Here is a 23584-nt window from a genome sequence, read left to right as displayed (position 1 = left end):
ACATTGTTACACAACTTAAATCACTGTACAAAATATCATATTCCTGCAGATTTGTACCAAGTGTTTCTTTTTTTTCTTACTTCACCATGACCAGATGTTTAAGTTTCAGTTTGTGAAAGATTTTTGGCAATTATAATATAAGCTGATCATCTGCAACATTAAAAGCACTGACAGATGAGGTAAATACCTCAGATCTTCTTGTTGCAGTGCAGTGGGTGCCGGCATTCATGTGGATATTACTTTCACAGCATCTAGACACTGTTGCAGTCCAAGCACACTCCCTGAGGCACTAGTACTCTTGCAAAGACTTCTCTGGAATGGCTCAAGAAACACGACAAAGAGTTCGGGGTTTTGACCCTGCCTCGGGATATCCAGATTTCCAGATTCCAGTCCAATCATACTGCATGTAAGATGTGCTAGACCAAGTGAGATATACGGAGGAAACACTCCACAACTTACAGGACCCAGACGATCCACTGACAGTGTTCCCATGCCCTACCCTAAGCATACCCCCATTGTGTGGCGTGAGGAACCACACAATTGAAACTGAGGTTTAAATATTGTGGCTTATGAGCGTCTGATGAACAGTAATCACACCATAGACTCTCAGCTTTGTATCTACAGACTGTCCTTCAGTGCTTCTTCACTAAAGGTTCATAAAGACAAACATCAGTGTGATCAGCGCCGCAAACAGAGGTCATAAAGGTTATTACAGGGATAATTTGGCATGAATGAGATTCTTTATTCTCGCCACTTTGGAGGGGATGTACAAGGTTTCGCTCTATACGGTGCAAAACTCCTCTTTCCTCTTTTTCTTTGTGTTTGGAGAAATCTTATTAAGTGCACAAACGTGTGCGTGTGTCATACGCTATACGTGCATTTGTGTGTTCGTGAAGGATATTATAAGTATTGCCACACCACCGCCCAATTCTCCTGTTTTCGGCTATCTCAAACGTCTCAGCTTACAGCCTTTTATATATTTGCCTAGAAAGTGTGTATGTAATCTGCGTGTGTGGATTCATGGCTAAGGCTTGGGTTTGGCCCCTAAAAGAATAGCTGATATATTAGACACAAACTGACAAAGTAATAGCTGCATAATCATAATACGTGTGTCACTGTTTGTTACATTGATGCTTGATGACTATTGAAGTGTGTGTGTGTGTGTGCGCGCACACACAGGGGGTGTACGTCTCATTTTCCACGGCAGGAGGAGAAAAGCGGAGTGAATTGTGGGAGATGTCAGGGAACTTGGTCAAGATGGAATGTCAAGGTTACCGTGGATACCGTGGGATACTTCCTGTTGCCCCCTCCACTTTGCAGTGGTTCACAGCCTCTTGGTGTAACATCTGGAGCTCTGCTGTTTGACGCAAACATGTGGAGAGAGAATGAGGCAAAGTCAAAATGACAGCTTAAAGTGTCATTGATTGTAAACAGAAGTAGAGCTCGAATTAACTCACCCACTCCAAAGAAATATTCAAAATGTAACTTTAATAGTTATTTTAAACAGTTACAATGAAAACATTAAGGGCTTAGCAGATATATCCCCCTGCATCTGTGGTTATACATACTCAAGTGTATGCTGCATTTAGTTATAATAGTTACAAAGGTACAATACGGATTGGTTGACAATTTGGCTTGAACTGAAAGGTAATGCCAATGTTTCGGGATGAAGAAGAAATGAAACAAAAAATGGCGTCTTCGCTACAAAGATGTCTGTGATAAATTCCTTCTTTTTAACGGCTCAACTAAAAGACCAAAAACAGCACAAACATAAACAAGAGTATCCCACATTCTTGTCTGTGATCTGTTTTTTTTACACTGCCCTCTGGTGATAGTATGAAGCTACAACATGCAGATGTGCACGTGCCAAGCTCCGCATTGGATTTATAGTTATGTGAAAATGTGGGATGATGGACGCTAATGCACTTAACTGACCGTCAGCAGATGTGAGCGCCTCTATAGAAGAAGACGTTTTGGCAGTTTGGTGGTCTGGGGCGTTTATTCACGGCTTGGGTTTGCAAAGTTGCATCTGAACAAACCACAAAACCTCTGTAACAATGTCCTTTGGACATATGAGACCAAATTGGAGATGTTTGGTTGTAATGCACAGCAGCCAAGCCTGACAGCTAAAGCTTTGCTGAAAATGGATCATGCAACAGGACAATGATCTCAAACAGAGCAGAAAATCTACAGTAGAATGGCTGAAAAAGAAAAGAATGAAGGTGTTGCAATGGTCAAGTCAAAGTCCAAACCTCAACCTGACTGAAATACTGTGGTGGGACCTTAAGCGAGCTGTGCAAAAACCTCAGTGAACTGAAGCAATGCTGTAAGGAAGAGTGGGCTGATTTTCCTCCACAATTAAGTCCTTCACAATGCAAAAGGCTGACAAAGTCATACAGACATACGACAATTTAGTTTTTCAAAGGAATACATAGAGTCCTGTAGAAACTTTCTTTTCCACGTGAATGTATGGACCACCAGTCCACATACTTTGCCAGGCACTTTAAGTAAGTGTGCTATTAAAACAGCTTGAAACCTTGCTCACTAGCGTTAGAAGCCTGTGATGAGCTAATCAGCATCATCAGAGTCAGTGCGATGTGTGTCTTGGCCCCTTTGCTTGACATCATGGGAAAACCAAAGGAAACTGCCCCGACACTGGAAAAAAATTGTGACGTTCCAGAAGCCTTGTTCATCCTCGTGAGCAATTTCCTGAAAGATACCATGTTCATCTGTACAAACAATAGTATGTAAGTATAAATACCATGGGATCGGGCAACAGTCGTAATACTTAGGAAGGAGATGCATTCTGTTTCCGTGAAACTAATGTGTGAACAGTGCAAACGAATCCCAGAACAACAGCAAAGGCTTTTGTGGAGATGCTGGAGGAAAGAAGAGTATCTGCACTCACATTAAAACGAGCCCCATATCAGCATAAAATTGGAAAGAAAGCTCTCAGAAAGAAAAGAAACCACTGCCCTAAGACCTGGATACTGTTGCATGGTATAAATGCTGCCCAACGCTTCTGCAGGGATGGTTTCAGCCAAGTGAAACTGATATTACATTATAGCATATACAGCGCACAGTAGAGAGAAAAGGCTCCAAAATGTTGCTACAGCCAAGTCTGCAGTGGGTTACTGGCAGATGAAGAGATATGCATAAGCACACTTATTTACATACCATTTAAACATTACATCGACATGTGAACAGAGTTAAGGCTCACGCTCATTTAAACACATTACTCATGCTTTAACAAATTCAAACATTTGTCTGTGCGAACCATTAAAGAGAGTGACTGACAGCTCATTGCGTGTCTCTCAGTCCTTGTGCGCACATGTGTGTGACTGACAGCTAGCCCATCGTACCATGTACGTATGAGTGTATCTGTGAGTGTGTGTGGCCCAGTTAATCCTTGTTATAGCACACTGAGCATCCCACTGCCTCTCAGGGTTAATATAGGGTTAACGACATGCAACGCTATCCTATCATACGCCTGCTTGACTCCTAAAGAGCCACAACCACTCTTCTCCTCTGGGTGTGTGTGTCTATGTGTGTGTGACTGCCATTCAGTTTCTACTTGTAACTCTTACTGTCTTTTTTTTAATCACTCAGCATCCTCATCATCCCCTTTTCTCTTACTTTCCTCCATCACTTCCACTTCCCCCTTTCTTGCTTCCTCCTTTTCCTCCCTTTTTTCTGTGCCTCTGCTTCACCTCACCCTCTCTCTCCACACCCCTCTGCTTTGCTCCCTCTCCCAACCTCCTTTTTTCTTTCTTTGACTCTGTTTTCGTCTCCGTGGCCCTGAGGGGTTACCTACCTCACTGCTCAGCTTTGTGCCTGTTTAGACTGCTACAATTGGCTTAATAGGCTCAGACTGTGTGTGTGTGAGCAGTTTGAGGGGGTTATAGTCTCAGGTGGTGTGTGTTCAGGGCTTAGACGAGTGTCGCGGCGCGAGGAAGGCAGTTTGAGTGTGTGTTTTTCTGTGTGTAGGGGTGCTACGGATACCAGTGTATGTGAATGTATGTGTCCTCTCAAAGTCTAAAGGGGCCCACATAAGCCTCGGGGTTTAAGGGGTTCCCTGTGTGTGTGTGTGTGTGTGTGTGTGTGTGTGTGTGTAATCTATAGGGTTAAGAGGGGTCAGAGCTTGAGCAAGAGATGATGGGAAAGAGGAAGGGATGGAGGGATGACAGAAAGAGGAGGTGAAGATGATAAGATGGCATTTAGAGGGAGCAGAAGGAAGAAAGGAGGAGTAAGGGGGGGGAGGGGGGGAGAGTGGGAGCTTGTCTAGGCAGACAGAAGAGAGAAAGGAGGAGGAGCAGAGCCAGGTTTGTTTCAGGGGGATAAGAGCCTCAGTCTGGGGAGTCCTGTCAATCAAAGAGCACAGGGTGGGTGAGGAGGGGGCGCTGTCAATCAGATAGAAGAGGAGAGAGGAGGAGGCGGAGGAGGAGGGAGGGCGGATGGAGGGGTGAGGTGAAGAAAGGCGACAGAAAGTGAGAGGGATCTTCTAAACGATCTCTTCATCTTTTCCGCCTTTGTCTTCCTCACTATTGCTCTCTCCCTCTCACTCTCACTTGTCCTAGTTACCAAAATATCTCTGCCAACCTGGTATGTCACTGTTCGCTCAACTGTCACTGTCTGACATGTAGCCTACACACACACACACACACACACACACACACACACACACACACACACACGCACATCTAAAATAGACTGTGAGAGAATATGCCTCCTCCTTTCTTGACCCGTCCTCATCGCTCTTTTCTGTCTTTGCCCTGGTTTCCTTCAGATCTTCATCCTCTCAAATTCTAATTTGCTTTGCTTGGCATCAGCATAATTAGGTACAGGTACAATAATGAACTGTACAATGTAAGAAAATTGCATTAACAGCACATTGGATTTCTTTTTCTTTTTTTTTAAATTGAAGAGGCAGCTGAAAATCACAGATGCTATTTTTAAGGCATAATCCAAAAATTAAAGGTTCCAATGTCAGCTATTGATTTTTTTTCCTGGAAAAACGCCAATGCTTGGTTGTATATATACTGAATAAGACACAAATGACTAAAGAAACTTTATATATAAGCCAACATGACAGTGCAGTGCAGTATCATGGTTTTACACTGTCGATGGTGAAGAAGACATTCAAAGTGGTGGTTTTTCACTTCTTCTAGTTCTTCTGTTTCTCTGAGATAAATCCCGAGAGTTGTTTTGGTCTGACAGAGTTAAATTTCTTTGATTTTACTTTCATCTTGTTCTAAGAATTTGCTGTTTTTTTGTATCTTTACGAAAGATGTAGTGTTGTCTCGTTTTTTGGCGGGAGAAGTGGCATCATTTGCCTTTGGGTTGCCAGGTTTGTCTGCTTCCATCAGTTTCACTGGCTCGGTTATGGTTACTTAATTTGAATTTTCTTAATTTCCTATTTTTTTCTATTTTTATTGTCACTGCCATTAGAAATGGTCAGTTCAGTAAACACGCTTCCATGAAGTTAACCTTTTTGGTGCCATAAGTCCTGTGAGATGTTCTCTTTGTGACATTATTTACCGATACAGATTGCATCAACAAATATAGTCATTTTTAGGTGGTTATAAAGTTTATTGCACTTTTTTGGGAGGATAATGTAAATGAATTTAACCAGATAAACTTCTTCATCATTGATTCTCGGTGTTTCCGTGAGTGTGGAGGATGACATTGAGGTTCTTTGGCTGGTTTGTGAAGATGTCTCGCACTTCATAAACACACACTTATTTAATTATTTGAGGCTGATTCTTTCTTTTCAGCTCACGCTCTGCAGTATCACTTCCTGTGTTAAAGGTCATCGGTGCTGGGAATTATTCATACTATTGACATAATGCCACTGTTCACTTCTCTCTCTCTGTCTGTGTTTGTGTGTGTGTGTATTTAACAGTGTATAAGAGAGAGGGAGAAAGAGGCAGAGAGGACTATGTTTTATTCATTTCTCTCATTTAGCCTCTCAGTCTGCACCTGTCCCAGCATTTAGAAGCTCGGCATTCACATTACTTGCTGATTTAGTTTGACTGCTTGTTTTAATGGACACACACACACACACATGCATGCACACACACAGACACACACACACACATTTTCATTTCCTCTAACTGTCTAAACTAACGCAGAGGAGCTTGTTTAGGTTTAGAGATGGAGATATGTGTTGTTGTCTTTGTCTATCTACTTTTTCTTCTTCTTTTCATTTTCCCCCCGAACATTTTCCTTTGTATTGTCTGTAAATTGGAATAATTCTAATTCCAACTTATTTTTAAGAGCCAAGTTTCTCCATCAGGCTTGTGTGTGTGAATGGGTGGATGACTGGAAGTGTAAAGCGCTTTGGGGTCCTTAGGGACTAGTAAAGCACTATACAAATACAGGCCATTTACCATTTACCATTTCTGTATCATTTGAATTGGGCGTGGAGTATCAGGAAGAAAACTGCCAAAGGGCAAAACTGAAGAGAGTCCACACAGATGTGTAATATGTACCCCCCCACACACACATACACCTTTTTCCTTTTTCTTTTCTCCCCATTTCCTCCTTTTTCACCTCTCTCATCCTCCCCTTCCTGCTCCTGTCTCCCGGTACTCCCCACCCCCCACCCCAGTGCACATAACCACCCTTAGGCAGGGATCACGTTACCCTAAAAGCTACAAACACGACACGAGGGTCTCAAAGATTTTCCCATCTGTTCCTTTCAAAGCTGTTGTGATGCCTCGATTACTTTAGGTGTCTGCTTGTTGTCAAAAACTACAACTGTTTTCAGCAGCGGGTGAGTGGTGCACTGGATTTTTTTTTTTTTTTTGTCCAGTAATAAATATTTGACTACTAAACTGCACAATGAAAAATGTGCCCATTGAGGATGTAAAAAACCAAGTGTTCAAATATTTCAATCTCTGACATAGTAAACGTATAAATATTTAAAGAGGAGTTTAATTGAATTTTTACCCAAATTCATGTTCAGCTCTGCAAAGGCGATGAGGGCATGGATTTAAGCTACTAAAAAAAATTTTTTTACGTAGGCACGTAAAAGACTTTTGAATCTGTAGAGTCGACACATTGTCTCAGAAATTAGTTCAAGCCTCACAGTGCACTGTATAGACGCCATAGTGTGTTATCACATCAGGTAAGGGGAAAAAATCCCGACGTGGAACAGAAGGCACGCCTTTTCATTTAGTTAACTGACAAATTAGCTGAATGACTAATTAACTTGGCTGATTGATCAACAAACTTACTGATTAATTAAGTCAGAGAGTGATTATGTAACCTACCAATGGACTGACTTCTGTGGCTCTCTGGCAGGCTAACAAAAGACTAGCTGTCGTGTGAGCGCGTGCATTGGTGTGGTATGTGGATAACCTCCAGGTGGGCGATGAGACTGTGGCTAAAGGCCTCTGGGCTCCTACACAGAGATCTCTCTTAGCATGCTCCTATTACTGGACAGCGATTAGTCTCTCTTCCACACACGCACACGCACACACACACACACACACACACACACACACACACACACACACACACACACACACACACACACACACATGGAATTGAGGTAAGCATACAGAGTGGCTCATTCATGATAGGTGGTTGGCGGTGGCGTGTGTGCATGTGTGTGTGAATATCTTAAGCTCTGTCATTAAAAAGCAAACACATTTAGTTTATCTGGAAACTCCCTGCAGATTACACACACATACATATATATACTTGTTAACTGACACACTGATGAGACGTGGAATTTTTTCCCCCCCTTTACCACAAAGTGAACTTGTGGTTGATGTGTTTTGGGAGGCTGAGCAGGAGTGTGTTTACCTACTGTATGAGAGTTTGTACAACTGTAAGAAGGAATTTGTAGAAGAGAAGAGAGGAGAGGAAAGGGGAGGAGAGTACGAATGTGCCAGCCATGCATCATTTCATTATTAATAGCCGTGTCGGAATAAAAACGCTAACCTTGTCTCATCTAACGGACGGCTGAGTCTGCAAGCTCTACACTCTCCTCTATTTGTGTGTGTGTGTGTGTGTTTTGAAGGGACACTGGTTTGCTGTTGTTTCCCTTTGTTTGGCTGTGCAGGGCGAGCTGGTGAAGTCATTGCAACCCATACAGGTATAAATATCTGTGTGTGCCTCTGTGTGTGTGTGTTGGGGCAGTGTTTCCCGTGTAAAGCAAACCAGGAAGAGAGCACCAGTGTCCTGCCGAGAGGGGCATTGTTATCTACCTCCTAACACACACACACACACACATGAACACACACACACATCACCCCTCCCAGTCTGAGCTGCCTGATCTGCGCACCGTCTGTGTCACCACAGTAACACATAGCACACGCCCAAACAACAACAAACACTATGTTTTGCGCTGCTATTGACAAGAAAAAAAAAAGAAAGAAAATTCCTTGACTCACATAATCACACATTTACTGTACATGCAAGTTCACGCATGTGGGGATTATGAGATGGACCACCCTGCTTTGAGAGATGTTTCTGTTATTTTTGTTCCATTGTGGAGACAAAAAAAATAACGAAAACCCAAAACCACACACACACAAAACGAGGCAGGCGAATGCAGTCCTATGGAACTGCGGAGGTGTAATCTGTCAGACAGGAAGCTAGTGAGGTCAGAGGTCACCAAGCACTAATCGATTAGCCGTCAGTTAGTGCTGCGCTCATGAGGAGAGCGCAGCTGTGGCCAGCTCTTCTTCCACTGTGCCTGTGTGTGTGTGTGTTACAGTGAAGTGTTTAGGTTTTTTTAGCTTGTGTGCGCTTATTAGGGATGGCTCATGTGTATCTGAGTGCTGATGCTCATGGGTGTCCTCCGTGGCAGCACTGTGTGGGTGTGTGCATTTCTTGGACATATTGATCACAGAGAATTTCAGCTGATTTTTTATTTTTTCAGTCTGACCCTCTGAGGTTAAATGCTGCTCTCTCCCTCTCTCTCCCTCTGCGTCTGTATCTTTCTCGGAGCGAGAGAAAGAGAGATAGAAACACTTGAACTCGGGTCAGGCTGCGTAGGTGTTTGCAGGCTTGAGTCTCAAATCCGCCTCTATCATCCGGGTGTTTATTTAAAATGAAAGAAGTTTTCTTTTTTTTTCTCTAAATCTGCATTTCTTCTCTGTGACCTGTGGGTCTGGCATAAACTTAACTGGTCTTATCATAGTATTTATAATGCTGGCTTTTATGAGAAACTGCCCCTATAGCCGAAAGGTGGCAAAAACTTGGTTCCTTGCGTTAACAGACAGAAAAACAACATTCAAACACCTTAGTCATATTAACTTCCACAAAATTATGTCCAAAACTATAATTCAGATAATGATGGCCACATGTAATGTTTTTATGATGGACCCATTTTTATTCTTGTTTCTATGTTAAGCATCACAGTCTTTTTATTGGCTAAAAATACCACCTGTTATGTGAGTTTTATGCTGCAAACGCCATATTTCTGTCATGACGCTGTGATACTTATACATAAAAAGGAGAAATTGTTTCTAATTTTTTGCCTGTAAAATTAAAATTGATCATTTAATTAATAACAAAAGCCTAGAGGGTATAAAATAATATGACTTTCCTTTGAGATAACAGAGAAATACATGGTAACATAGTAATTGAGAACTAGGAAGTAGGAAGTAATTACTAAGTTACTCAGTAGCACGTATTTACTCAGAAATAGGGATGTACTGGTAATGAAAGCCTCTTTTTCCCTTTTATGTAAAGTGAGGCATCATAGTCATAGTTTTTTATGATTCATAAGTAACTACTATGTATGATGTTTCCCTCCTCTAGGCAGCAGAAAAACAGCACCTTATCATGGAGTGATGAGTAATTAATGAGCAATTACAGTTTTAATCGCAAACGACACAAGAAGAAGAAGAAAGTGTTGAGTTAAATCGGTTTGTTTAATTATGAATGCATAATTACCTGGTGATAACTCACTAATATGACATCTCCTGTGTGGTTCTTTAGTAAATAAACATCAACTATGTAGTCGTGGATAAGGAGATGTTAGAAGAGCACTGGTGAATGTCTCACTGTCTTCCATGTTAGTTCTGATGCCTTCGTCACGTGTCTTTATGGAAACAAGATCCTCCTGGAAGCACTTTCAGCTGGCAACATGTGATATTTCTCGGCAGGGAGCAGTCACCACTAATTCTTACCCACAAACCTCACTGCTGACAGTTCTTGCTGAACGTATTTTTTTTTACAGACGTTTACCATAAAAACTGAAAACCCGAGTGATGTCATCTCATTAGAAATATAGTGTCCTGTGCTACAGTCACACTAGGGAGACCACGGCACAACCAAAATTACTGCGACCGTGTGCGATGAACTTGAGCTCTTGTTGCTTTTGAAATGGTTGCTTAAAAGATGGGCACCAGTTGTTGCCTTCAAAATAATAAAATAAATCAATTTTGTGCAATCAGTTTACAACAAATTGGTGAAAATCACAAATCTGTTGCCGTCTACACATGCAGAAATTAACACTAATTACTTACATTCAGAATCCAGCCAGAACCTCACAGATGTGAAACAGAAAATCAGAAGTTCTTCCACAAATATTGTCAAGGTGCAGCTGCAGAACGGTGACATAGGGGCTCAGCAACCTTGCTTCAATACTGGGATATGACCAGAAACCAAGCAGGTGGCAACTGGCTGAGTCGAGTCCCCTACTGCAGGAGACGCGTCGCAGTTGCACTCATCAGCACAGACTGACTCAGATTTCACACCTTTGCCAGTCTGTCTGAGAGTGACTGGAGTCAGTCTGAGTTGGACCTTAGTCGTATGGAGAGGTTGCCTCCCATGAGGCGACCTGTGCAATCGAAAGCAGTTGCCGCAACTACTTGCAACTGGTTCTGAGTGTGAAAAAATTCAGCGTGTAACCTGCAATTTTTCCCAGCTACTTGGAGGTTACAGTCGTATTTGTTCTCTAGTCATTTGCTAATGATGCAACATGATGCATCAAAAGATTAAAGGACGAGAATTTGTTAGACTGAACTTCAATGACAATCTAATGAAAAGAACTCCCATGATGCTCATTTCCTCAAAAGTCAGAGTTCGGAGTGACGTCATTGCTGAGATGAGAATGTTCCAGTGGTAAAGTAGAAAACGTAAGGCAAAAGAGGATTTGTTTGGAGCCATTCAAACAACACTAGCAAGACAGGACAATGCTTGTGATTTCAAAGCACAGCTGTGGCATGTTCATGGTCAGTGCGCTGTGCATGGCTTATTTTGCGAGTCATAAATAGACAATAGTGGCTGCAAAGATTCACAGTTTTACTACTATTTACATGCACTGCTGCCATGTTGGATTGTGAAGCCGGGGATACTCCAGTTGAAAACTCTGATTGGAATCTGAGAAATTCCGACTTCTGACTTCAAATGGAACATACTGATAGATAGCCTAACTGTTTACCTGATAGTTTAGTTGACTCACAGGAGTGTCTGTCCTAACTTTTTACATTAAGTATTGTCTAAATGTGGTCCATAGTCTTCATTCAGTGCTGAATGAGTCTGTATTTCCCATATCCGTGTCCCTGTGTCTAATTATGAGACCCCTGCAGTCGGCGGGTCTCATGGGAGGCTGGTAGGTGAGAGTGTGAGAAAGAGGCATCAGGGGATTAGTTTTTAGAAGGTTTAGAAGGTGACCAGCTCATTATAAGACTACATGTTATAATGATTTGTGGTATGTGGTGTCTGTGTATGTGGGGGGTTATAATGATGCTCAGAGCGGGAGCAGCAGTATTTGTAGTGTTTCTCCAGGGAGTCGAGCTCATGACCTTTCACCCTTCAGCTACACCTAAACCCTAAGATTCCCCTGCTTTGAGTTTCCTCTAACCTTCCCCCATACGGAAAAACACAAATTCTCTCTCATGACTTGGAAGCAGTTTCAGAGCAATTGCAGGTTCTCAGCAGCTGAAAGTCAGATTTATCCCCATCAACGACTATATGTGTGTGTGTGTGCGGTGTCTGTGCCTGCGTGCGTGCGTGTGTGGCGGCTGTTAAGCAGTAACAGATAGCCTGAGCGCACTGCGTGGCGATGCTGTCATTACCGTTGTGCTTCTCCACTGATGTGTCACGGCTGATGTCACACGCTCAATTGGCCCCGCCGACAGCCGCCATCACTCAGACTGTTTACTACACTTTTACTACAGTTATCACTCACTCGCTGTCGCCACCGCCGCTGTGAGGACCAGACGCCCCGCACCGCTGCTGAAACCACGCGCTGAGATAACAACAGAGGCACACAAGCCTTCACACATACATACACACACACGCATTGGTTACTGCATGGGCTCTTTGTCTTGCCCATCAACACACGGAAACACTCATTTAGGCAGGAGTGTGTGTGTGTGTGTGTGTGTGTGTGTGTGTGTGTGTGTGTGTGTGTGTGTGTGTGTGTGTGTGTGTGTGTGTGTGCGTGTGTTGGCAGGAGGTAGAGGAAGAGAGGGAAGGTGAGGGAGGTGCCTAAAACAAAACATCTGTGCTTAGATTCTGTGTTGCATTGTTTTTAATTTTGTGATTACTTTGTTTTGTTTGTGTTTGTTTATATAATATATTGTTTTTTCAAGCATGTGTGTATGTGAGTGTGTATCTGGAAAAGTGTGTATTCAGAAAGGTTTACGATGTGTTTTATTGGTGTGTATGTGTGTCTGCGAATCTAGGTTATGCTTCTTATTTCCACATGATTAACTAACTCGCATCCCCGGGACTGTTCCCTCCACCTCGGCCCGTGCCTACCCATAAGGCCGTGTGTCAGTGGGGAACGCTTGATTTATGCTGGTTGAATATGTAACGAGAGGTTGTAAATTCAGCAGCCGGGGCCACATGCATCACTATTCTGCACCGTCGTAATTTAGATGCCACCTTCATATCTGAGATGCTAATTGGTTAAATTACTGGGTTAGTTCTGGAGATTTATACCCGGCTAACGAGAGGGGTGCGAGGAGAGAGAAATGGGGGGATGCAGAGAAGGAATAACTGAGGGTTGAGGAAGGGGAGTCATGCTGAAAAAGCGGGAGAGGGCTGAAAAATGCGAAGGCTTGAGTTCAGCGGGAGGAGAGGAGAAGTGCAAAGTGCACAGACAGTAAGAGAAATAACTCAACTACAGCCGAGGTTTAGACTAAAGGAGGGCACCAGAGCCTGAAAACAGCACACAGATTTAATTATTCCAAAGAGACGCTTTGTTACATTTAGATACAGGAAAAGTTAGAGTGTTTTATTGTCTTTTTCAGGGTTTTTTTTTCCTCTGCAGCAGCATTAAATATTTTGACTTGACTTGTAGGAATAATTCAAGTATTAACAATTGTTCTGCTCTAAGCAAGTGTCTCCATTCATCGCCTTTATTGCTTATCTGTACCCTGTATGCTTATTGTTACAGGGTCACCGTTTAGGCCTCAGTCACTGGAGAAAAAGGTGTATTTGCCAATTGGTTGGTGAGTTGTTGCTGGAAGTTTCTGGCAGTTGACAGGTGACATTGGTTGTAAAGAGGGCACTGGCACAAAAAACCTCCTTGCATTGCTTTGGTTGGGAGGTTATCACAGTCACTTCTAGTTTGCATGGAAGATGCAGATTTGTAAGCAAACCGTCCCTGACTAATTACCAAATGGCAGTGACACTTGGAAAATGTGTGACTTAAACCAGAAAAGTAGAACTATTGCCTCAGAATAACAGTTGTGCCTCACTGCGGCAACACATTTCAAATAGCACAACTTTATAGTTTACAATCACACTACTGCTTAGAAACTAGTTGGTGAGTGTTTGCAAACAAGCCAGCATCTTCCATGCAAACTACAGGAGCCAATATTCAAGAGACCAAAGCAACTGCAAAGAAGTTTAGGTGGAGAACCGAATACTTCTTTGTGACTGATCAGCAACTGGTTGGGGAATATATATATATATTAGTCCAGTGAAGGGTGGATGGCAGGGGGTTTGCCAAGTTGTCTCTAGGCCTGCGTGACTGGAGCCTTAGCTTGACTGAGAGGTGGGATACACTGGGCTGGTTGCCAGTCTTTCGCAGTGAAACAGAAAGACCACTGAAACCGACATGACACATACAACCAATTTAGAATAATGAATTAACCTAACAGGCAAGTCTTTGGACTGTGGGAGGAAACCGGAGCACCCAAGGAAAATCCAAGCAGACGCAGGAAAACATGCAAACTAAACAGTAAAGCTCCAGCCAGCGAGCATGTTCACAGCCCGAGGCACCGGTGCTAACCACTGCATTACCGTACTGCCCATAAGAGAACCACTTATTCACATTTATCAATAGACAACAAGCAGACTTCCCACTGATTTTTTTTATTTTTATTGAGCAAGATGTATTCAGTTTATTGATAAAATAAAGTTCCAGTTTGGATACACCACCTACTCTTGAAATGACCAACACATCTCCCAAACACACAGTGTTAGTGGTGGTGTATCTTACTAATTTCAGTGTTTCTGAAACAGTGTTTCCAGTCTTAAAAGAGTGAAACAGTATGAAAACGGTAGAATGCTGGGAGAACACTCTGAACATTTGACCAGGAGAAAGTTAAATAAAGTTAAAGTTTCCCTTTCATTTTGTAAACTCTGTTTAGTTTCAGTTCACTTTATTATTTGGCTAGCTTTCAGCACTTTGTTAGGGTTAGTGAAAAGTTATGATTTGTCTCATTTGTTGCTCTATTTTGTTGGTTTCTTAGCACAGAATTTCCAACCTAATAGTGACATAAAGATATATATGCCACACATTATATATGCACGTATTCACACAGCCACTAGGGGCTGCAATAGCTGGCACATAGTGCCTATGAGGTCATTTTCTTGAACTAGTGCATTCTGACAACCGGTCAACCTAAACACCAACATATTATCAACTTTAGTTAGCGTGAAGTTTCATATGACTGTAGTTCACAATACTCATGACTTAGCTTGGTGTGCACCAACACCTGATGGTGATATCTGGCTTTTAGCTGCTAAATTCTTTACCGTGTTCGAAAACTACTTGGAAACCCTGCTAGTCTGCTAATCTAGTCGTTGTTTAGTTCCAGACAATGGCACTAAATGGTGACATTTCAGAAAGTACCTGAAATGTATGGCTGAAAAGTATGGTACATGTGTTGCTTGCTGATGTGAGAAAAAATGCTTGCATGCTTTGTTTTTTCAGAGGGGGGAGGAGGAAACGGCGTACAGTTTAGCTTTCTATTCACAGAGACATGAAAGAAACAACAAAGGAGTAATCTACTGCTCTGACATTGTTGCAGAAGACGAATGGAGTTGGCATCAGACATCAGTTAGTAATGTTTAGGCAGTCCTTTTGTCTGCTGCAGGGTGGATGATAATTATTGACGCAAATTAGCTTATGTACACCAACTCACACACTCACGTATACACTTGAGCGACAAAATATATCTTCTCTCTGCCTCCCTGTGTACTCCTTCTCCACCTCTCTCTCTCTCTACCATCTGTCTACACTCAGTGCCAGCCGGTAATTAGTCCTTGTAAAGTCAGTGTAGTGAGGAGTCCCTGTGTTTGGATACTGCTGTCTAGTCAAACACTGGGGAGAGGGGGGTAAGGGTGTGGGTGTGTGTGTGGGGAGGGTGCTAACAGCCTGTGTTTTATCTGTCAAGTTTGTTGCTGTTATGCAACACTCTCCAGGGTTAAGGTTAAATCTCCGGAGATTCAGCCAGAGTGTTGTGACTTTATTTACTAGTTAAATCAGTCTGTTTGCCTCGGCGAACAAGCAGCCGCACATAAATGGCGAGGAGTTTAATTTCTTTGTTTTATTTTATGCTAATTCTCATCTTTGAACATCTTGCGTTTTGTGCTGTAGCTGTTTATTTATGTGCGGCGTGTATTCTGCTCAAATGTGTTACTGACGTCATTAAACACACGGGCTTTGTGTGGTTTTAGGGCCACTTAAAGCATAAATAAAAGGCCTGTGCAACTGAGTAAATGCTTGGCATCAAGTTGAGAAAAAAAAAACCTGAAATTTTCACAGATTTCTCAAGTTTTTATCTAAAGGTTTCTTTTAATGGAAATTGAACATTACATAATATAAATTTCAGCCGCTGGGTGATTACAGGAGCTAAATCAGATCAACAAAGCTCCATGCAGTCACCTTCTTCCCTCCAAAGTGCCGCTTATTTTGACATTATGGCTCAGAAAGATTACTCTGTGTCATCATCTCTTCATTACGCCAATTTAGTCTGTTTACAAACAGTTTGTTTTTAAGCAGCTTTCTTCAGATTACAAATAGGTGAAAAGTCTTTAATTAGTCTCACAGGAAAACTCTGAAGCTTGTGCCCTGACCTTTATTTTCACAATTTTTGGCATTACTGTCTTTATTTGCACTTTTAATGTAGATGATAATATAACAATGCTTGTTCCTAATGTGCATATTTTAATCATTAATTTGATTTTACAGAAAAACTTATATAATGCATATATGCATGCATGTTTACTGCAGCTGACAAGTGGTTGATCTCACTGTCATCTCCAGATTTTTGGTTTTACTAGAGTAAGCAGACTGAGATCTTGTTTAAAGCTGGCTGGTGTAGTTCTCTCATCATTTGTCACAGTCACTACCTTCAGTCAATGGTTTTCCCCCTACTGGTTCATGAGTGGTTGCTGGCTGTGGAATTTGCATTGAAGATGCCAACATGTCTGCAAACACTCCATGCAAACCACCAGCAATCTTGTAGGATCCAAAGCAACCACAAGGAGCTTTTTGGTGCAGCGCCATATATCTCCTAGCAACCAGTTTCACAGCAACCACTCCCCAACTGGTTGGGGAATACACTTTGTCGCTAGCAAACTGAGGTTTCCAAGGTGTGCCTGGGTTATTACCCTACTGTGCTCCAACACGCATTTGCTCCCACATTAGTAAAATCTTGTGATAATTCCACAATAAATAGGTGGAACTTGTTGGTAAAACATACCACACCTACCACACACTTATTCCTACCAGGACTACAAATAACATTTATTAATAGTGGTGTCGGCTTATAAGAAGAGCACAAACTCGCACACACACAAAGAAAAAGCCCCCTAAGCAGTGCTGGGCCGAGAACAAAGAGTTTGTATTTACTGTAGGCTCAGGTGACAATACATGACAAACTGAAATAGACTGGGTGTTGGTTTGTGCTGTGTGTGCGTGCGTGTGTGTTTTGCTCTTCCATATATTTGGGCTCCAGTGCGTATGTGTGGTAACACCCTGGGCAGCCTGCCCTGCAGATGAGATTTCCAGCTGAACAGGAAGTGGATTGCTGCCACTTCCTGTGCAGAACATTCAGGACATGAATACTGTTTCACACACAGACACAAAAACACATCTGCGGAGCGCAAACGCCTCGCGCGGTCATTCTTACCGAGATGACTGATCACACCCAAAGCTTTTATGTCTGTGTATGTGTAAATGTGACATGACATTTCCTGAATTCTAAGACACACAGACAATAGGAGGTGATGATTCAGACCAATGTTTGCATCTTTTCACTGTCTGACCTTTTGCCTTTAAGCCCCTCTCTCCATTGTGTTCAGTCTGCTCTCTACATCTCCTTCTGTTTGTGGTATAAGCAGTTTGTGTCCACTGGTATTGACTCAACAACTTGATAAACATTAAATTTCTGATCGTAGCTAAACAGACAGTCAGTCCCACTGGCAGGGTGACACAGTACAGTACAGAAAGACAGACAGACAGACAGGCGGGCTAACAGGGTGTGTGAGTTACTGTTGTTGCCTTTTATAATTATTTCAGGAAGCTTCGACAATCGTCTGTCAGTAACAAGAGGCGGTATCAATCTCCGTCTGACAATAGCAGGAAAGACAAACACACACACACAGGTCTGCATTCTACCACATTCCACCCTGTGTATGTGTGTGTTAATGTGTGTGTGAGCAAATACAGTATAGGCCAGGATACCAGCGTATTTACCGTTTGCCCACACCGATGACGGCACTCACTTCTGTATACGCAGTTTCTCAAGCACTTAAGTGAAAAAAAGCGCCTCTGAATGTCAAAGAGCAAAGGCTCTCCCTCTCTGAGATCAAATTAAACTTTAATGATGCCCACAGAGAAGCTTGATTACACTTCAACACTGCAGTAAACAATGATGGAACAAACCACCAAAAAGAAACCAAATGTACACTAGGATAGTGCATCTGTATGATGGACTGGGAGCAGATGGCATTAGGCATTGTTAGGCTATGAAAAATGTAAACATCAGTGTTGAGGTTGTAATGTATTTGACACAAAGTATGACACTATTCAACCATCAAGCATGTATATAATCAAAATAACCTGTCCCACAACCACCTCTGAGCCAGTTGCTAACAAAACTCATCATTCCCACAGCTTTTTATGAAAAACATTAGTCATATGTTGTTAAAGCTAACAATGTGGCTCTGTGAAACAATCGGTGTAGCATTTCGAATCCTGCAGAGTTGAATCATCAGCTGCCAAATCAGGACAGTTGTAAATGAAACAGATAGACTGACCTGCTTCAATCCACACAAAACCTTAAGAACAAAATAAAATACATTTGAATGAGAAAGAAAAATAAGATTAAACCAGTACGAGAGGAAATCATCAGTATTCATTTCTAATTTGTAAAAATGCAGGGGGGTACCTCCACAGAAATCTGGGTGTTATTATTAAATTTAAAAAAAAAACTGTTCATGTCAGCACTACCTTAAATTCATTCATCTCAGAGAGATTAAATGTACACAATCTGCAGATTTGATCTCCTCCCTTTCGTTTCTCTCCCACCAGAGCCAAGCTCCTGCACTTAGACAATAAAGTGCAAATGTGTTTTTTAGGAACTGCTTAACAGCGATCCCATGCTGTGTTTATGACTCCTCTTGCCCAGGAGGAAAAAAGTTGAGCCAACCCAGCAAGGAGGCAAAAACACAATCCAGGAAGCAGCTGAACTCACACGAAAAGTAAAGGAGGAGCAGTTCTCTGCTTCCTTATCGCCCTGCTAATAGTTACATTCTTTACATGCAATCTGTTTGTATGTGATAAATCGGCAAAAATTGCAAATCCTTTGCTGCCTGTATATACACATAAATTCACATCAAACAGAAATCCACATTATCTACATACATTCAGAGGCCAGTTAGTCCTTCATAGATTTGCAACAGAAATTCCTGCACAAAAAGTGACATAGGTGGTGCAGGATAGCAATTTTACCACAAACTGACATACAGTATGTGTTTGGACAACCGGTTAGCAATCAGCTGAGTCGAGTCCCCAGACAAGTTGCACTAATCTGTGCAAACTGACTCAGATTGCTCCACGTTCGCAATCTGTCTGCATTTATAAATTAGAAAGAGATTATTTGCAAACCTTCATCCATCTGTCTCAGAATGACTGCAGTCACTTCAAGTCGGACAGCAACTGCACCTGTGCAATCAAAAGTCATTGCCCAGAGGTTGTCGGTACCACATGCTCAACCTCTGGGCCCAGTTGATTGTTGCAGTCCCTTGCAACTGATCACTTAATGCAAAAAAAAAAAAAGTAATCAGAATCAGAATCAGAATCAGAAAGGGTTTTATTGCCAAATGTTGAGCAGGTTTACAACATTAGGAAATTGCTGCGGTGCTTCAGTGCAAACATACTGTCATAAATTACGCTTAAATAGACATGAAAATAAAAATAAGAATAAGAATTAAAAGTGCTAAGTAGATAGATATATACATGAGTGCAGGTGGTGATCAGTGCCAAACATGGAATGATGCAGTGAACACAGCGTAGGGTCATGTGTTAGTGGTGGGAACAGGCGACCACCAATTTTTCCTATCTGGAAGGATGTTGCCGTCCCGTTCTTTGCTCTAGACTGACTGAGCCATATCCTCCTGAGACCCAGCCTGTTCATGTATGTCCTATGCAATGGACATTTGTTTCTGATATATATATTTTGATTTGATATCTCATGTGTTTGGTCAGCCACTTTTAGCTCCAAAGAGGCAGGAAATCACAAAACCAGCAACAGTGAAATAATATTTTTTTCCTCAGTTCTCAGGAGGATAAGAGGACAAGCAGGTCCAATCCATGCCAGTAAAATGTCACCTGTTTAACCTGTTTTATCATGCACCAAAGACTTGTCAAGACAGTCTCAAATCATAGAAGAACCTGGTAGCTCGACACCGCACTAAAGTCTAAAGCTGAACTGTTTTAAACATTACAGAGGTCTTTACTTGCCAGGTTCAGGTGGCCAGTTGTGCACAAACGAGTGTCCAGTGAAGCCACAGTGAGGGAGTTGATGTCACATCCTGCTTCCAGTATCCACTCACTAGATGGACACTCAGCTCAAATGGAGCGAGAACACATCTGAAGTGGACCATAACCTGCAGAGTTCATGTTTGCAAACAGCTCGGGGTTTGTATAGTTTTATTTCTTTAATTTGTATATATCTGCCTCCATGTATGTGTATGGGAGCTTGTAGGCGCTCAGTGAAGGTATTCATCTCATCTCAACAGGGAGTTCAGCATCCTCAGCTTCTCCTAAACACAGGAGGGAGGATAGATACATCTGCTTTGGTCTAGTACGACAGTTCCAAGCCTCTCATCCTCCCTCTCCTCTCCCACCACCTCCCTCACATTAATTCAGAGAGGTACTAAATATTTCTTTTAGTAGAAAAAGCTATTTCCCCCCATGGCCGCTGCAATCACCAGCGCTTTCACTCTCTTCACACACACCTCACCCCTGCACACATGGGAAGTGCTGTTTTCTTTTTTTTATGTACTAGCTAGAATTATAAATGTTCAGCTGTGTTTATGGCTTATTAGGCAGTTACAGGAAAGAGGGAAGCATGTGTTTTATTGGCTTAATTGGGAAAGAACAGCTTCCTTGCTGCATTAGCACTATTTTCCTCTCATCAACGGCCTTGGCTGGTGAGGCAGCGCTCTGTGCAGTCAAAGGGGCCCTCGCCGTGCCACTCTTTCTGCTGAAGACGACGAAAGGGCTCCCGCGGGTGCGCGTGCCTTTGTGTGTGTGCGAGTGTGAAGGGGAAGGTGTGAGTCATGTGAATGTGAGCTAAATGTGTTTATGTTTTTGCTTCTTTTTTTTAAAGTCTAAGAGTATAAGTGTGCGCACATTCATGCACGCGTGTGTGTTTGCAAGTAGGCATGCGTCCTGGTACTTGACTGTGAAGCTGCTCCTTTCATTAGTCGAGAGGAGAGACGATCCCGGATACTCCTTTGAGCCTGACAACGGAGAGCGATCTTGTAATGTGTTTTATCTCCTTCTCCATCCCTCCTTCCCTTCTTCTACCACTTCACCCCTCCCCAATTCCCTTTAATTCTCCTCCCCTCCACACACACCCTCTCACCTCCCTCCCTCTCCGTCGTGTGTTGCGCTCCGTTGCTCTCCCAGCATCTGAGGTGGAGACTAAACAGCCGAGTTATTTATTGTGATGTTTTCGTGGCCGCCTGGTTTAAATAACAGTTTGGTCTCTCTGCAATCCTCCTTCTCATCTCTCTGCCTTTATCCTCTCTCTTTTTTTTAGCTGCCGCTCTCCTCCTCGCCCTCTCCTTCTTTTTCTCCGCTCTCTCCACATGTACCCCTCCTTCCATCATGCTCCAGATAATGGTACATTGTTAACGGGCTGTCTATTGTTTGTGTTGTGCACTTGGCTAAGTGGAGGCTGAATAGTTTTTAGATGACAAACATGTAAGTTTGCTGCCAGCCATTCTGATCTGCTGGGCTGGAGCTAGTTATACACAAGAGCCGTCTGAAGCTTGCTTACCCTCAATCAGCGGGGATTTGCAGTGTGTCACAGCGAAACTTTAGTGCGTGTGTTGGTCTTTGTGTTTTGTGTGACACTGTTAAGACTACAAGTTTGAAATACAGACTTGGCCCCCGCTGATTGGCGTTTAAAAGCGATAGCGTTGTTTAGAGTCTCGATTTGCAGATGGGTATAACTCATCGCTCTCATCTCCGGGGACAAAGAGCCGAGACAAGAGCCCAGTTTCATTCAGTTCAGCCCCCTCGTAAAAGATGACACAATTACATTAGTCACAGCAAGCAGGTTACCAACTCTTATTTACACTCTCACTGGTCATCTGCAAGTTTTTATGCAAGAAAGATTCCAAAAATCCTGTTGAGTTATAACTTTTCCATCAGTTTGGATCAGGTTCAAATCCAGGCTGGAGCCTTTCTGCATGTTCTCCTATGCTGTCTCCCTGGGTACACCAGCTTCCTTGCAAGACATGCTTGAGGTCTGGCTAATTGGTGATTCTAAATTGGCTGTAGGTGTGAGTGTGTATGTATGACAGACTGGCGACCTGTCCAGGGTCATCTCTTGCCCTTTGGCAGCTCAGGCTCTGGCACCCCCACTCCCACAATGCTGATTTGGATAAGCAAGAGCAAGAGGACAGATGGATGCATAGTTCATGAGCTCGAAATAATCAGCCTAGTAAATTCATCAAATTGTGGTTACTTGCTTGTAATTTGTATAATTAACCATTAGTAAGTATATGCTATCATCTTCTTTCATCTGCTCTCTTATATACAAGGGCTAACCACAGCAGATGGATCCACTTACTTGATTTGGTGCAGATTTTTATACCGTTTGAGGTTCATGACACCTCTCATGAACCATTGACCTTTCTCATGTTAGGTAAATGTGTTAACCACTACAGTAGACGCTATCCTAATTATTGTTTGAATTGTGTTTTCAGGCCTTCTATCCATACTGACACTACACAGAGTGTGGAAGGTGCAGTCAGTCTTTATTTTTGTCCTTTTGTTTTCATGAAGGCTATCAATCAGGTCTTTACGCCATTTTATAATAGTGCATGGAAACCTTTGTTGAAATTCACCCGTGGGAAGTCTAAAATTGAGCAAATTATTAGGTTTAGCTCTGAAAATTAGTTTTATGGAAACATATTTCACATGTTCTATAAAAGAGGGGAATTCTTATCGCAATCGTTAACTGGTGTATTCACTTTATAGCATCATTCCCGGCTGTCCAGGGTAAATCTTATGCATCATTCACGTCACATTCAATTCTTCACTGTCACACACTAACGCTTGATGATCAAATATAAATTCATACAAAAATGTGACACAATTCCAACAAAGGGACACCGCACTTGCCATTTACACACGCACACAGTATGCAATAAAGTGACCCACCACAAACCTCCAGCCTCCGTCTCTTTATGCCTGTAGATCTAACATAGCTGAGTAAATGTGTGTGTGCACACGCACACGCACAATAACACACACATACACAGCATTTATAGCAGCAGCTCCACCATGGATGTGATGGAGGGTGTGAAGCTGCATTTTAATGGATGATTATGTTTTATGTTTTCTCGACAATGACCTGAACTGGCAGACCGGTATTATTCCCCTCCCATCCTATCCCAGCCCTCACACACACACACACACACACACACACACACACATACTCGCTTAAGTCCCGTTTGGGGTCGCATATCTTAACTCCCCCCCTTTGGGGACACCACTTTCTGTATGGTTTAGAAGCAAGCTGGCAACTCAGTTTTACTCCTCCAAGACCACAGAAATAAAAAATCACTTGAGATTTTAATTTTAAGCAACTTTTGTCCAGACAGTATTTTTACCTTCCCATTGGGGACTTGGAAT

At 42.4% G+C, this 23584-nt stretch overlaps 1 protein-coding gene across 6 annotated transcripts in view; it reads left to right on the top strand.

Moving 5' to 3' along the window:
• The window catches only part of LOC113030084 (transcription factor COE1), a 107972-nt gene that overhangs the window by 13845 nt on the left and 70543 nt on the right, over nt 1–23584 (top strand). The window lies entirely within an intron of this gene.

This window comes from Astatotilapia calliptera, chromosome 10 (genome assembly GCF_964374335.1).
Source record: "Astatotilapia calliptera chromosome 10, fAstCal68.1, whole genome shotgun sequence".
Classification (NCBI taxonomy): Eukaryota; Metazoa; Chordata; class Actinopteri; order Cichliformes; family Cichlidae; genus Astatotilapia; species Astatotilapia calliptera.
Note: the sequence above shows the minus strand (reverse complement) of the source record. Positions and strands in the feature narration are given on the sequence as shown.